Raw genomic sequence first — 13,191 nt, 5'->3', positions numbered from 1 at the left:
ACTACTGGTATAGAAACCGAAGTGAGATACATGGGCATTGTGTAAAAAATAAAGAAATCTATGAAGCAACTATGGGTTCATAAGGCTATTTAAAATGTTTGATGCGTAGTATGGTATATAGGGGCAGATGTATTAAGTCTTAACAAGAGATAAATGCAAGAATGAGAAGATAAACGTCCAGCCAATCACCTGCTAACTGCTATGTTACAGGCTGTGTTTGAAAAAAGTCAGTAAGGAGCTGATTGGCTGGACATTTATCTCTTTATCACTCCTGCATTTATCTCTTGTTAAGCATTAATACATCTGCCCCATTATTTGTTGCCATTCATAACCTCCTTCGTGACCAGAGGTAGTTCTGCATCATAATGACCTGAGCTATTTTTATAATTTTTGTGCAACGTTGTTTCATGCCAAGAATAAAGAAAACCACAGAAGATACTTTAACTAGGAGATCTAGTATGTATATACCTAAGTAAACTTCTGTTTGTTTGATGTGATCAAAATTGGAGCAATCACGTGAATGGGAGATCTGCCAGTTGGTTCTCGTTTGTTGCTTCGTGACCCAAGGCTGTAAGAAGCAGTTTGCTCCATTTGTAAGATGCATATATTGGATGTTGAAAAGGATGTGTAGAGCTCATTTAATAGAAATTGTACACTATTTGTAGCTTGCATTTACAGTACACTGTCACTTTAAACACACTGCTTATGATGCAGGTAGGAGATCTGAGTAAGATGAGAAGGTGCATCCTCCTGATGCCTGAAATCTAAATGGTGCTTCAGCAGTTGATTTGCATAAGCCATTGATGTGAATCAGTCACCTCACAGGATATTACTAACGTATTATCTGGAATGAAGTAAATAAAACACAATAGGCAGAATGACTCACTACACTGAATATAGCAAATGGAGATTAGCAGTTTTATAGACAATATCAGTAATTTTACAATATTGTTTTCAAGGTGTGGAAATGTGTCAGTCCTGATATGCCGAAGGGGAATCTTCATTCAGAATCTCCGTGTTTTCCACGTAGCATCCTTGTCAGGTAAGTAGCTAACTCTTGTAAATGAATGGTCTTTGAAAGGACATGAAGTTTGTAAATCATTGTTTGTTTTATTTCTGAGAGAGGAATTGAGAAATAAGTTGTACTCCAGCAAAATGTCTTTATTCTCTCTACTGTAAATGTGTTACCCTGCTTTAAATTTGTTAAATGTACTCTCGTAATTAAATGTTTCCTCATGTTTGATGTTATGTGATCATGGTGAGTGAGTCCATCTTGTATTGCATGCCAGTATACACGGTGATGTCATCCATGGTACACTTAAAGTGCTTTACATCAGACAGAGGGTCATACAGATAACACCTAATTTCTAATCTTTTTTTTTTTTTTTTTGGTAAAGGGAGATATTTAAAATGCGCTGCTGATGGCTCCTTACTAAAAAGGGTATGCAGTTAGTATGCAGGTGGCAAAAATCCTGACGCGTAAAACCGAACTGCTAACCTAGCCGCCAGGGGGAATCCCGACACAGTGTGTAATCTCACTTGTGTGGGTCCACGACTCCCATAGAGGGGAGTAGAACCCTGAGCTACTAGGGGTGTCTTTGCGCCCCCCCCTTGTTGGTTTTCTGATGGCTGGGATACCACTGTCGGGATTGTGATTTATTGTTATTTATTTTTTTGGCCAAAAAGTGCCCAGCCCTATTGGGAGCACCGTACTAAAACAGGTTCAGATTATCAGTATAGAGGATTAGAGGATAGATTAGTGGAGAATTAGGGGCAGCCCTGCACCTCTGTAGGGGCCGGGCACACCATCAGCAGTGATGTTGATGGCTGGGCACACCCCCTAATAGCGACCCCAACAGGGCCTTCATGCCAACAATAATGATTTGGGCAGGGACACACCCCCTCCACTGGGCAGCTATGCACTCACATGTTTCCTCTGCAACCCAGTGCCCTGACTGCGTCCTAGCGGGATAACTTGGTACTTAATTAGATTTCGGACAGTTTACATTCGTTGTGTGTATGATTCTGTCTTTGGAATGTTTGCCTACATGCCTAATAAAGAGATAGACAAAGGGCCGGATTCTGATTTGGAAGGGAAGAAAATACAAGAAGTTACTTTGTATTTAGAGCAAAACATGCTGCAGTGCATGGGGAGCAAATACACATAAGGTGCGTACACACGGGGGCGATTTAGTGCAAAATCACGGGAAATATGGTCGCTGAGCGACCATATTGCCCGCAATGGGAGTGTGCACCGGCGATATATCGCCGGGTGCGCGCTCCCGTTTTTGCCCCTGTGGTGATCGCTGGTCGCAGGAACATGCTCCTGCGACCAGCTGATTACCACTGCCGGGCTCCCCCCCGGCAGTTTCTTTTTCATCAGCGACCATCTCTGGTCGCTGATGTAAAGTAGACACTGAGCAAAATATTGCTCAGCCATATATTGCTCAGCAATATATGGCTGAGCAATATATCTCCCCCGTGTGTACACAGCATTAGATTTAGTTTTCTGTGCAGGGTAATTACTGGCATGTAGCCCACATTGCAATACAGATTGGTCATACTCAACCCAGATCTACAGCTGGGTACACACTGGTAAATGTATTGGATGTTTGTTTGGTGGACTGCTAAAGAAGTTTCACTGATTGGTACTTTTAAGTGACCTTCTTTCTGATTTACATTTTTGTAATATTTCTGATTTATTTGGAAACTGTGAAACTGCTCCCACATTTTGAAATAAATTGAAGCACTTTGTGAAGTGGTGGAGTATAATCAAAAAAGTGACTTTATTTATTAACAGTTTCTTATATAGCGCAGCATACTCCGTTGCGCTTACAAAGGAGACAGTGATACAACCTTGCTGAAGAGAATAGATTTTCACAGGGCTTATTTACTTATATTTTAGCAAAGTGCTCAATGTTTATTAAATCAGTTATTGTAAGTTTTTTTTATGTGTAGTTAAGGAAAATCTTTCTAGCTATTTTGTGGTGTTTACGGGAAAGAACTTGTGAATCACAGGAAATATGTTATAAGAAAATGGAATATGAAAAATGCCAAAGGGGTAATTACATTTTATAACCACTGTATGTTAACGTCTGTATTAGAGCACAGTGTTTTCTGTATAGATTTTTTGCATACAATTATCCTTCCTCTTGCTAGAATTGCATATGCATGAGTATTAATGAGATTGTAACCCTTCTATGTACTGCAAAGGGCATGCTTACTTTGACCTTTTTAGTGACATCAAACTTCAGAGATGTGCCAGCCGTTAGCACTTTAGCTTTTAATGTCATCAGATTAGAACTGTGACGAGCCCTCAGAGCCTTCACCTGTGGCCTCCGGCGTCATCCAGCTTTGTCACATTTGTTTAATAAAGTTTGCAATACTTTATATGAGACATGGCTGTGCGCAGGTACAGCTGGTAAAAACAAATTTACAGCCAAACTCTCCCTCTTAATAAGACACCAAGCACCCTTACCTTTCCTTGCCACACACCTGCCCCAGGTAATGCCCCTCCACAGTGCCACATCCACAGTTCCCCCCAGTAGTGACACATCCATAATGCCTCCTGTAGTGGCCGGGCAAAGTGAGGACTGAGCTCCCTAGGCTGGGCGGAGAGGAGTGAGGTAATGTCACGGAGCTCACATGGCTGGCAGAGGGGTGGGGGGGCTGTCACGGAGCTCCTGCAGGCTGCAACCACGTGGAAGGGGGACGGAGCTTCAGCAGCCGGGCGGAGGGGGGCGGTCATGGAGCTCCCGCAGTCGGACGGATGGGGTACAGAACTCCTACGGCCAGGCAGAGGGGGCGGGCACAGATCTCCTGCAGCCGGGCAGAGGCAGGGACGGAGCTGCTGGCGGTAAGCAGGACCTCCCTGATGGGTCCCGCTGCCGCCTCACTTAATTTAGAAAAAGGAAACTGCAGCATGCTTGTCCCATACACGGGCAGCGGGGAGAGCGCATTTCCTATACCTGCCTGTGCCTGACAGGCTGGGCGGGGGGTCGGGGACCTCACTGCTGCTGGCCTGAAAGGAGGGGGAGACGGGTGGGCGGGCTGCTGATGACCAGATTTGGCTTCCTCCCTCCTGCAAAAAAATCTGGTCGCCAGGAAGCAGAATCTGGTCGCCGTGGTGGCCTGGCGCCCGGTATTTGTCGAGCCCTGCTATAACTGTCTATGATGAGTCCGTCTATGAATTATACCATAACCTCTTGGCGTGGCTACAGCACAGATGTATGAGGACATGTACAGTATGTATTAAAAAGATTGTAGTTGTGACCTGTACCATTTATTGATATATTTGGCATTTGCTATATATGATACAATCTTGCAATTGCTTCATATGTTAAGTTAAATATGAATTGTTTTCTTATACTGTATAAAATAGACATTGATTGAAGTGCTTTTGGATTGTTTTACATTTGCCTGGGCACTGTGTTATCTTCCATCATTGTTCATTCATACAGAAATACATAGTAAACAGAGCCTGTAACTGTACACTTAGAGTGCACGATAAGTGCAGTGCCAGGCACTGTGCTCTTCAATATCTGAAATCTGCCTCATGGTAAACACTCCACTTACTTGGAGTAGGGTTGCAGACAGGCCATTTAGGATACCTGTTTAAAAAAGTAGTTTTATAGATTGGTTATAAAGGGAGGCAGATATGACACACTATATGGCCTACAGATGGAGCCGGCTCCATCTTTGCAGTGGATGGTGATTCTACAGCGGCCGGCTACCGGCAGGGGTGTGCGCGCACGAGACGCTTGCGCGCCCCATAGAGAAGGAGCTTGGCGGGGGTCCCCGCTGCTTCCCCCGCCATTGCCACTGGCCCCCCTCGCTAACCCGACCCCCCCCCCCCCGATCTGGGCAGCGTCTCCCTGAAGTGGGGAATGGGCAGGGAGACGCGCGTGTGTCCCAGTCTCATCGCCGGCGCTTGCCAGTGAAAGGCATCTGGCAAGCGCCGTCCAAAGATGGAGCCGGCTCCATCTGTATATTTCTACTAACATTCAGTAATTACGAGGGTGAGGTAGATTAAGGATGGATAAATGCTATAATTCGGCTTTGTCTTAAAAATGAGTGTGGGCACATGAGTTTTAGGAGACTTTTTGGCATTACTGGAGGCATTTACTTTCTTGACGATTTAAACATTTTGGCTAGTCCCTTTATCTAACTACTTGTCTGTGTAAGCAATTTAAAATATATAATTCTTTGAATGATATTAAGTATAACTACAATATACACATACAAAATACACAAGAATATAACACAAAACCTGATTTAGTTAAAATTTGTTGGCTAATCCTGGGTTATATGCTGGGATTTAAGACACGTGTTGACTGTTTCACACCACAGAAGAACCCAGGTTTTTCAAAAAATTTGCGGGTGATGTGACTTGGGGTCAGGCTGCACACGGCAAAATGGCCCGGCACTCTGGCAAAATGGCCCGGTGGCCAGTGTGAAAGGGGTATAAAGGGGCCTACACACAGGGAGATACTGAAGCTTTCCGAGTGATGCTAGATCGTTTAGATTGCTTCAGCAATATCGCTCGGCACACATGGCCCCCACCCATTAATAACCAGCATGCTGGTTATTAATCGCCGTAAGATAGCGACGTGTGGACTCACGCATCGATATCGTTATTGCCCCTATACACACAGCGATGTAGGGGCAATTTATGAGCAATGTAGTTAAATTTAAGTAACCGTTTAAAAATGCATGTATATCTCTACATGTGTACGGCCCATAGCGTTATGCCCACTTGGATAATAAAATATGAACCAAGTCGGTCTAAAGAAACAAACAACAGGAAAAATTGTCAATCTTTCGAGTGTTGACCATGTTCATGTTGACCTTAAACCTGTGTCGACCTAGGATTTGTCTACCATTCTAAGGTGTCAACCTAGTGACTGTCGAATTAGACATTGTCAACCCAGGGATCGGATACCATCCTGAAAAAGCTTCTGCTGGCTAAAACGGCATAAAGAAGCTTTTTGCAACATAGCTGCTGTGCAGTGTTATATTAATATGGAACTACATAATGGTTAAGCACCAAACATTTAAATTTTAGGGGTCGTTGTCTTTGTAATGTTTCTCGCATAAAAGAACGCTTCTTTACTGGTGAACACATGCAGCGTATGATTGTAGACTGCTAGAATCTCACATAAAGTGACATTTACATTTTTCAGGTTCCGTCACTATTAGCTGCTGTTGCCAAACACACTAAAAATAGTCGGATTTCAAAGTACCATTGTGTTTATTTATAGGAGTGTAGATAGATATACAAATTCTTCTAAATTGCATGCTTACGGTAGCAGCATTTGTAAAGCATGCATGAACCCACAGTGTGACCACTTGCCTAATCTGAAACTCTGTGATGTGAAGTGACAGGCTGATTGCACGCAGTTTGGTAAACTGCCACTCTCTCTTTTTCCTGGCAGAGATACAAGGAGAGGAAGCACCAGTGCGGTCAGGCTCCTTGCTTGTATCTATTGGAGATACACCATTACAACTACAACATACTGCCATTGCTTTTATCCAAAAGATCAAAAAGGATTTTTACTGAACATAGTTGATTATTGTATGACTATTATCAGTGTTATTTTGTGATTACATGTCCTACTAATGTATTGGGAACGAAGTAACAGCAGTCACGAAAGTTCTTTCAACAGTGTTAAATGAAGCTCCTAAATTATATCCCTTTCATATCGCAGCTTTAACAAGGTATATTGACTTTTTTTTACCGTTTTTAAAACTGGTACAGCTGCAGTGTGAAAGCTCCATTGTCCATTTACCGGTTACAGAATACCGGTATTTTAAAACATGTTAAAAGCAGGATCCTACACGTTTCTGAGCTGTTTTCCCTGCAGTCTGAACAGCTCAGAAACGGTATTTGCTACAAATGATAACCACACAAGGGTGATAGCTTATCTCGCTGCATTATCCCCACCCACAAGCAGTCTTTCTATGGGTGAAACGGGTTGAATCTGAAAGGTACAAAAACGGTATTGAAACTGCAATATACTGTTTACAACATGCAATATGAAAGGGGTTTAACTGGCTTTTGACACGTTTTAAGACCGGTTTAAAAAAACGTGTTGAAAGCAGGTTTGCAGTGTGAAACAAGCATTAGTGTATCGCTAGGCTTCGAAGTCCTGTCCTATTTGAGAATGGTAAAATGCGCCATGCTTACCTGGCTCTGGGCTGAATCTAATCTCTGAGCCTCAACTGACATCTAGGAACATCCAGGAGGTGACCACCTAAGTCATGAAACCACATTGATTGACTTACAGCAAAAGACTACAAGGTGTCCATGTTCTCTCCCCCTGTAGTATTTCTGTCCATTAACAACACCGCTTAGTATCTGGGCCCATGTTGCTGCTGCTGAGGAAGAACATGAACCTGTCAGCTCTGTGTCAGAAGTTTCTCCTCTCCATAATCGTGTAAATGGGAGAACTTTTGGTCCTTGCAGGAGGGATGGCTAACTGAAGCCTGGGGTGAAACTCATGCATCCTCTGCTCTATACTCTTTACCACTGGGCTAGTTGTGATAGCTGCTGCCTGGCTCATTGAAGCTTTGCTAGGTGTTCATGGTGACGGTGGATAAGTTTCTTATTCATAGTACTTTTTCTGGCATCATATGTCTTCAGACCCCAAAGAAAGACATCTGGTATCCAAAATATGGAGAAGATATGATAAATTAAAGCCCAGACCTTGATTTTATTTATTACGAGTTGGGTTCTTTAAATTAAGGTCAACTAATTTCTGCAATGCAGTCTAGAAAGGCTAAAGGTGGTATAATTTGACATGTTAAAATTGTGTCTGTGAAACCAATCACTAAGTGAATGAAATATATGAATGAAATATATGAATAACAGGAATTAATAGTGATACTGGTAATCCCAAAACCAGGATCTGCTGGTACCCCAGTTGTCGCTAGTAACTGACCTTTCAGTTGCATGACCAAATGACCATACAATACTGGGTAGTTTTCCAGCGGCAGGGAGGACTGCTTATTTGCCTTCTCTTGCCCTAGACTAGTCCCTGGCTTCATGGATTGCCTCCTGCCAGAACCATTGAATAATTAGACTGTCCCAACAAATATGCCAAGGGTTTACCAGAGACCTCAAAAATGGCAGGGAACATTTTACGAAGGACACTAGGGACAACTGAACCACAGAGTTAAATCTTAGCATTGTATTTCCCAGACTACGCTTTGTCTAGATGCAGGAGAAAATGTACAGATCCTTTCTCATTGAGAGTGTGTAAGAGATTTGTGCTGATCCCAACATAGGGTGATTTTTTTTTGAGAGAGGTGGCTCAGAACCAAAACTTGGATTTCTGGCACCCCAGGCAAACCAGTAATTTGGTGCCCAACTCACCTCCACACCTGCGCTCGCTGTAATAGATATTGGATAGTGAGTGGTACTCTCCAAGGATGCCCCCCCCCCATCCAGCGCTTGGGTCGCATCACCCTCTAGCTCCCCCCTAATTACTGCCCTGAGGCTTTTAGGGCTTTTATAATGAGCTATAAAGCTAGCAGGCTTGAGTTAAACTTGGTCAAGTCCCTTCACAGTTAGGAGTTGCAGTTAATTTTCTTAAAGATCATGTGTCCTGTAAGTGCAGAAGTGGGCATAAACATATACAACTGCAGACCTGTAATGGTCCAAATAAGGACCTCTTCCAGAGAACCTTGACGCTCAATGTCTTGGAAAAATCTATCTAATGTGAGTGTGAAGTTAAAGGTCGATTTAAAGGAGAGTGGATTGAAATTTATTTAGCATAATCAATTTGAAAGCGTGATAGGCCACTAAACCTCTGATACTAAACCTCTGATACTAAATTATGGAGCATAACTGTGGATCGAGTTTATCAATAATAAGCCTGCAAAGACTGCGTGTTTGTTCAACAAACCGTTACCAGAGATGTCGGAATTGGAGCATTTTCCCCCCACCCCAGATTACTTATCAAGGTAAAGAATTTTAGAGACCTGAAGGCCTCTTCCTGGGATAAACGCAAGGCTGAGGTAAAGGTACCCATACACTTGTCCGATTTTGGTCCCAATTTTAAATTCCAAAGGATCAGGCCGAGATCACGCCCAAATTTGATATGTCTGATATCTTATCCGATATGATGAAAATTGTATATGAAATGAGGCTCTGCATCGTGACCACGGATCCCTATTGGAAACCTAGAATAAACAAAAGTGAGTAAGGTGGAGTGGTAATCCTCACACTCTAAATTAGAATCCTTGAAGCTCTAGGAGTTGTGTATCAATTGTTAAATTGAGGAAACTGAACTAACTTGATGACTTAAGCCATGTACAAGGGGTGATTCGTTCAGGCGCTTTTGACTAGACCAAAATCTCTTAAAAGGTTAGCCAGAATTGCCCCATGTGTACACAGTGGGCGAATGTGTTGCGTTACCCCACAGTGTTGCTATTGCATGGCCAACTAGAATGTGCAGGCAGTCTGTCAGTGTGTATTTGACCGCGGCTGGGGGAAGGCAGAATGTAGTTAGCTGTCTTATCTCGGACGGCTGGCTGCATCTTGATGAGGACTCTGCTTAGTGAAAATTGCCAAGTTGTGTGTACAACCTTAAGTGAGATCAATCAGGGGCTGTCCAGTGAGCTGCTGAATTGCTCTGGATTATCAGGTTATTTAAGAATGGCTGATCTTCCATAATGAGTAATTTTATAGGCTTGAATGAAATCCACAGCAATGCCTAAAGTCATTGACTTAGGGAAGGGATGGGAACCGTTGGTCCTACAAGGACTACACTGATGGGGGAAACCTGTCACACCTGGACTGGCAGAAATCCCTACATCATACATAGTGGCTGAAGGCAGGCGGTTGGGATTGCCTGTGTGGGTGAATCAGTGCATGAAGTGGAGCCTGGAATATTGAGGAAGACAGGCAAATGCACTATGGTAATACTAAACAGGAGTAAAGGTTAGCTACCATTTGGAGGCAAGCATAGTATGTGATAATGGTGCATTATGGGAGGAGGCCCGCAATTGGTGCAGGTGTATCTTTGCAGGGTATGGCCATGGGGTAACTGGAGATGTACCGTATACAGGGTTAGATTGGTCCTCTGCCAGAGGAGGTTTCTCTTGGGCTCAGGATGATATGCAGGGCTGGACTACAAACTGCTACATTTGAATCCGTTTGGCTATTCTCCTTTAACCTCCTTGTTTATAAAGGTGCTTTGCCCACAGAACTACTGATAACTGGATATTTGTTGTTTTTCACACTAAACTATGTAAACTATTTATGAAAATTCCAGGAGACCAGCATTTTCTGTGATAATTCTACCATCCCCTGCCCCATAGATAACCTTACTTCCCTATTTTGTTATTTGGTCTGATCAACAACTGAATCTCTTGCCCACCTTTGCATTTTCTGTGGAGTTTATTTGCAACATTACCGGCTGCATATATATTTGGCCTTTTAGGAGTAGGTTTACCTAATAAAGTAGATCTAAGATACATAAAAATTGACTGTGAGTGAATAGTGTCCAGACACCTTTTCGATTTAGTCACTTTTCTATTTAAATTTGTGTGTGTATGTATAGTGTGTATATATAGATTATATTTTTCATCTGGCTCAAAATTAATGTGCAAACTATCATATTTGCTAACGTAGTAGAACATAATATTAATCACCCTGGGCATCATCCCATTTGTTACATTACTGAGATTGAATTACATACAGGGTTGATTTAATTGAATGATCCTAAAATCTTTGCAGAACACTCAGACTGCTGTGCGGCTGCTGAAAGGATAATTAATGACAAAGCTTGATTCATTTATTTTGTTTTTAGCAATTGATGATAATCATTTTTCATCTGCTCTAACTGACTTGTTAATAAGAGCATAGTATTGACCCATTACCCAAAGGCATACAAACTTTGACCACATAGTTAAAAGTTTGGCAATAATTGAGTAACCTCCCCCCCCCCACCACCACCACTACTAAATTTGCTTGTTTTTGTGCTGAGCCTATTATTGTACTTCATGTGCGCAAGTCACTTTTTTCTTTTTTTGTGATATTGATTCATGGACCCCCGTAACCCCCCTCCCGCAATTCGCTGACCCCACAACCCCCCTCCCGCAATTTGCGTACCCCCACTTCCCGCGATTTACACCCTCCCCCCGCAATTTGCGGAGACCCCCCCACCCCCCAGCGGACACCCGCGACCACGCTCCCGCATTTCACATACCCCCGTGAGAATGGGGGATCCTGTACTGCCACAAGCAGGTACCGCCCCCTAGGTGGGAAATCTGCAGGTCCCCCCCCCCCTGCCAGAAGTGTCCCCACGGTCCTCTGCACCAGTGCCACTTTTATCAATGTCTTGCCCACATACCACTATTATACAGCCTCCTGCTCTCATGCACCCCCTTACTCCCTCCCAATGGGAGGAGACGCTCACCCACTGCCAGGAGCTTCATACTGTCCCCCACCATCCTCCAGTTCTAGGGATGCCCATCGACCATCAATGATTTCAAATCATCGATGGTTTATGGCCGATGTTGAATCATTTTGCCATCGATGTGGGAGGACCAGATGGTTTCCGTACATTGATGGCAAACCGATCAAATGTAAAAAAAAATGTATGGTGCCGGGACACGGAGCATAGCTCCGCCCCCCCACACCCGACAGTCCCGCCACCGAGTTCTGATTGTCCCACGGCCTATTCAGTCAGATATAATGGATGACCATCGATAGCTACAACAATTGATGGTTATCCAAGTAAGATTTTACTATTATCGATGGCAGGGTGCAAAATCGCCATCAATGCCAACCATCGATGGCGTCTGCACCCATGCCTACTCTGCAACAGGCAAAAACCTTTACTTCCCCTCATGCCCACACACCTTTATCACTGCCCTGCCTCCTGTGCTCCTACCCCGTAACTTCCGCCAGTGTGGACCCGCTCACCCTGTGTTGCCCACATTCCCCTATCATGCTTTACTACCCAGCCTCCTGCTCTCATGCACCCTAACTCCCACCCAGTAGGAGGAGACACTCAGGGCCACCATCCTGTACTCCTGTGCTGCCACGCTGGACCCTCTGGCAGAAGCTGCACAGTGTCCCCCACCCTCCTCTTTAGTCCCCCGTATGTCCACACACCCCTATCACTACCCAGCTTCCTGCTCTCCTGAACCGTAACTTCCACTAAAACATGGCTTAAGTCCACAAACTAAATAAAACCTAAGAATTAATGGATTACAGAATGGGTTAGCAAGTTACATAGACGGTTGATACCTAATATGCTAGGTCGACACAGCAGTAGTCAACGCATAAAGGTCGATATGCATTAAAAATCCCAGAACCTCATGTCGACCATTCCATGTGACAATATTGACTGTCGACATCTGGACTGTATACCACATAGTAGTACTATTTTGCTTATTACGAGGGATGAATGATAAGTACCCCTGTTTAAAGACAGATGGCACCACTGACTTCAAACCAGTATATCATTGTTTAGTGGCATCTGTCAAACAACGACTGTCAGAATTTCAGATAAATTAATTGTGTACTTTTTGATTTACTAGCTGTTGGAAGTAAGCAAGTTTGAGCTTTTTCTAAATATGGACAAAGTGCAGTACGATCGGAGAGTAGATTCTTGTTTTTTGATGGGAAGATGTGTGAGAAAAAAAAAAAAAAAGTTGAAAGCCATTTTTGGGGACCTTTCACATTCAGTGAGCATCAGATATCAATTTTAATGAATTCAAGCATGGTCGTACATCCTTCCTCGATGAAGAGCATCCAGGTTGCTTAATTAAGGTAACTATGGATGAAATGGTCAACAACATCCATGATATCGTGTTGGCAGAAGGACGGGTGAAGATCAGAGAGATTGTTGAGATCGTAGGCATCTTATTTGAACATGTGTAAAATATCCTACATGATCATTTTGGCATGTCAAATCAAATGGGAAGATGGGTGCAGCATTTGCTCACTTTGGACAACAAGCGGAATCAAATGACCACTTCAAAGCAGTGTTTAGACTTGTTTAAGCACAATCTGAAGGAGTTTCTGTGCCAATTTGACTGTTGATGAAACATAGATCCATCACTGCACACTAGTAATGAAGGAACAGTCAAAACCGTGGACTTCACCTGGCAAACGTGCACCAAAGAAGGCAAAGATGGTTCCATCAGCCGGAAAGGTCATGGCCACGGTTTTCTGGA

At 43.4% G+C, this 13,191-nt stretch overlaps 1 protein-coding gene across 2 annotated transcripts in view; it reads left to right on the top strand.

Annotated features, from left to right (window-relative positions):
- The window catches only part of OSBPL8 (oxysterol binding protein like 8), a 217,685-nt gene that overhangs the window by 38,862 nt on the left and 165,632 nt on the right, over positions 1 to 13,191 (top strand). For both annotated transcript variants that reach the window (XM_083182589.1, XM_083182585.1), the window contains exon 2: positions 960 to 1,042. The gene's annotated coding sequence lies outside the window, so the exon portion shown is untranslated. The remainder of the gene's footprint in view (positions 1 to 959; positions 1,043 to 13,191) is intronic.

The sequence above is a fragment of the Crinia signifera genome, chromosome 4 (genome assembly GCF_055691185.1).
Source record: "Crinia signifera chromosome 4, ASM5569118v1, whole genome shotgun sequence".
Classification (NCBI taxonomy): Eukaryota; Metazoa; Chordata; class Amphibia; order Anura; family Myobatrachidae; genus Crinia; species Crinia signifera.
This window is presented reverse-complemented; position numbering and strand designations above follow the sequence as displayed.